Source organism: Heterodontus francisci, chromosome 4, assembly GCF_036365525.1.
Source record: "Heterodontus francisci isolate sHetFra1 chromosome 4, sHetFra1.hap1, whole genome shotgun sequence".
NCBI lineage: Eukaryota > Metazoa > Chordata > Chondrichthyes > Heterodontiformes > Heterodontidae > Heterodontus > Heterodontus francisci.
Window position 1 is genome coordinate 157,315,182 of NC_090374.1, and position 4,253 is coordinate 157,319,434.

A 4,253-nucleotide genomic window follows, 5' to 3' on the forward strand; every position below is an offset into this window, starting at 1 on the left:
ATAGTCCAGGCAAAAAGGTCAGCTATTTAGGACTGAGATGAAGAGTAATTTCTTTACTCAGAGGATTATGAATCTTTGGAATTCTCTATTCCAGAGGGTTGTGGGTGCTCCACCATTGAGTATATTCAAGACTGAGATCAATACATTTTCAGACTCTAAGGGCATCAATGGATATGGGGATCGGGCAGGAAAGTGGAGATGAGGTCGAAGATCAGCTATGATCTTATTGAATGGCGGAGCAGGCTCGAAGGGTCGTATGGCTTACTCCTGCTTAACCACATCCTCAACTCCACCAGTGATACCCTCATCCCCTTTAAAACCATAAATCTTTCTCACCCTGGCCGGTCCCCCAGGTATAGCTCTCGTTTCCGCAAGGGAAGCAGACCTGAACAGATATGGTGGACAACTGGTTTACACTTTCACCACCAGATCTGGCTGGACCACATAAAGCCCAATATATCCTGCTCTCATCAAAACTGCTCACCATTCCAGGATGATCCTGGAATGCAAAGGTTACCCCTGGCTTCTTTTCCTTACTGCAAACCATCTTCTTAAACACCTCTCCCCTGTCTCCTCCACCCTCACCTCCAACAAGTGCGAGGAGCTCATGGGCTTCTTTGTCACTAAGATTAAGACCATCTTATCTGCTGCCCCTGCCACTTCCCTCCCTTCCCCTAGCCAACGAGACCAAACTTCCTCGAAGGCTCCTCCTGCAATATCCCTGAACTTGTATCTTTCTCTGGTTTCTCTTCTTTCTCCCCGCGCTCTTTCTCTAAGCGCATCTTGTCTATGAGACTCATGACTCTGGACCCAACCTCCCTTCCTGGTCCCCATGTTGTTAGGGTCTGAAGTTCTGTAAATGAGTGATAAATACCTGGTAGTTCAAGATAATATGGTGAACAAGTGTTCGGTGTTTAATTAGTTAATTGTATTGCATATAAGTGCATATATAAAGAAGAGCCAGCCAGCAGTGGCTGGAGGTGTTGTTTGGAGAGCAGAAGTAAGCTCTGTGGTAAGCAATAAACAATCTCCACCAAAGCATCCTCGTCTCAGTGTCTTCTTCACAAACAGGTTTGGAAATTTCTCTAACACATGTCAGCTGATATTGTTAATGGTTCTCTCTCCTCAGGTACTGCCCCTCTCTCTTTTTAAATCTGCTGTCATTACTCCTTTCAAAAAAAAAAATCAACCCTTGACCCCCCTCCATAGTTGCAGACGACCGCCACATCTCCAATCTCCCTTTGCTCTCCTTGAACATGGTGTCACCTCCCAAATTCATGCCTATCTTTCCTGGGACTCCATGTTTGAATCTCTCCAATCAGATTTCTGCCCGCCACAGTACTGAAACAGCTCTTATCAAAGTCACAAATGACATCCTATGTGACTGTGACAAAGGTAAACTTTTCCTCCTTGTCCTTCTTGACCTGTCTTCAGCTTTTGACACAGTTGACCACACCATCCTCCGCCAATGCCTCTCCATTGTTGTCCAGCTGGGTGGGACTGCACTCACCTGGTTTACTTCTTAATTATCTATATGGAGCCAGAGAATCACCTGCAATGGTTTCTCTTCCTGCTCTTAAACAGTTACCTTGTTGTCCACCAAGGATCTATCCTTGGCCCCCTCCTATTTCTCAACCACATGCTGCTCCTCAGTGACATCACTTAAAAACACATCAGTTTCCATGTGTATGCTGATGACACCCAGCTCTACCTCATTACCACCTCTCTCAACCCCTCCATTGTCTCTAAATTGTGAGACTGCTTAACCAACATCCAGTACTGGATGAGCAGAAATTTCTCTAATTAAATATTGGAAAGACCGTAGTCGTTGTCTTCAATCCTTGCCTCAAACTCCACTTCCTAGTCACCGGCTCCATACCTCTGCCTGGCAATTGCCTGAGGCTGAAGCAGACTGTTTACAACGTTGGTGCCACATTTACACCATCACTATTACTCCCTCTTTCCACCTCTGTAACATTGCCTGACTCTGCTCCTACCTCAGCTAATCTGCTCCTGAAACCATCATCCATGACTTTGTTACCTCTAGACTTGACAATTCTAATGCACTCCTGGATGGCCTCCCACGTTCTACCCTCTGTAAACTTGAGGTCATCCAAAACTCTGCTGCCCGTGTCCACCAAGTTCTATTCGCCCATCACTCCTGTGCTGCTGACATACATTGGCTCCCAGTTAAGCAATGCTTTGATTTTAAAATTATCATGCTTGTTTTCAAATCCCTCCATAACCTGGCCCCTCCCTATGTCCTGCAATCTCCTGCAGCTCCACAACCTTCTACGATAGTTGTGCTACTCTAATTCGGTCCTCTTGAGCATGCCCGGTTTGAATAGCTCCACAATTGGCAGCCGTGCCTTCAGCTGCCAAGGCACTAAGCTCTGGAATACCCTCCCTACATCTCTCGGTTCTCTATCTTACTTTCCTCCTTTAAGACGCTCGTCAAGACCTGCCTCTTTGACCAAGCTTTTGGATGTCTGCCCTAATATCTCCTTATGTGGCTTAGTGTCATATCTTGTTTTATAATGCTCCTGTAAAGCGCCATGGGGTTCTTTATTACATTAAAGGTGCTTTATAAGTAGAAGTTGTTGTTCTTGTTATTTCTTATGTTCTTAAGCTGTTATGGGATAGTAGAGAAAGTTGTACTGTGTTCCAATGGTGCACCTGGCTTGATGTTAGCACCAGGGGCCGAATTTTATCAGCCCTCTATGGACAGGCAGGGTGGGGTGGGGGCCCATAAAATGGCAAGGGAAGGTGGTGGAGTGCCCATTGCCTTCCCAACGCCATTCAACTTTGTCAGGGCGAGGAAGATTGAGGATGGCCAATTAATGACCACTTAAGAGCCTCTTCCCGCTGCTGCTGATATTTTATCTGTGGCTTTTGGGAGCCTCACCACATGGGAAAACTGCCCAGTAGAACCAAGCAGCTTTCCTGTCAGCTGAGGGGAGGAGGCCTCCTGGTTTATCCCTGCTACCCTTCTTAAATAATGGTACCACATTCGCTGTGTTCCAGTCCTCTGGTACCTCTCCTGTGGCCAGAGAAGATTTGAAAATTTGTGTCAGAGCCCCTGCTATCTCCTCCCTTGCCTCACATAACAGCCTGGGATACATCTCATGTGGGCCTGGGGATTTATCCACTTTTAAACCCGCTAAAACAGCTAATACTTCCTGCCTTTCAATGCTAATATGTTCAAGTATAGCACAGTCCCCCCTCCCTGATCTCTACACCCACATCGTCCTTCTCCATAGTGAACACAGATGAAAAGTAATCTTTTAAAACCTCACCTATGTCCTCCGGCTCCACACACAGATTGCCACTTTGGTCCCTAACGGGCCCTACTCTTTCCCTGGTTATCCTCTTGCCCTTAATATACTTAGAAAACGCCTTAGGATTTTCCTTTATCTTGCCCGCCAGTGTTTTTTCATGTCCCCTCTTCGCTCTCCTAATTACTTTTTTAAGTACCCTCCTACACTTTCTATACTCCTCTAGTGCCTCTACTGTTTTCAGCCCTCTGAATCTGCCATAAGCCTCCTTTTTTTCCCTTATCCAATCCTCTATATCCCTTGACATCTAGCGTTCCCTGGACTTGTTGGTCCTACCCTTCAACTTAACGGGTACATGTTGGCTTTGAACTCTCACTATTTCCTTTTTGAATGACTCCCACTGGTCTGATGTAGACTTTTCTACAAGTAGCTGCTCCCAGTCCACTTTGGCCAGATCCTGTTTTATCATATTGAAATCAGCCTTCTCCCAATTCAATACCTTTATTTCTGGTCCATCTTTGTCCTTTTCCATAACTACCTTAAATCTTAGAGTTATAGTCATTATCCCTGAAATGCTCCCCCACTGACACTTCTACCACTTGTCCGGCTTCATTCCCTAGGATTAGGTCCAGTACCACCCTTTCTCTTGTAGGACTTTCTACGTGCTGGCTCAAAAAGCTCTCCTGTATGCATTTTAAGAATTCTGCCCCTTTAAGCCTTTTGTACTAAGACTATCCCAGTTGATATTAGGGAAGTTGAAATCCCCTGCTATTATTACCCTATTATTTTTACACCTCTCTAAGATTTGCCTATATTTCTGCTCCTCTATCTCTACCTGACTGTTTGGAGACTGTAGTACACTCCCAGCCAAGTGATTGCCCCCATTTTGTTTTTAAGTTCTACCCATATGGCCTAATTTGAGGAACCTTCTAAGATATCATCTCTCCTTACTGAAGTAATTGACTCCTTGATCAACAG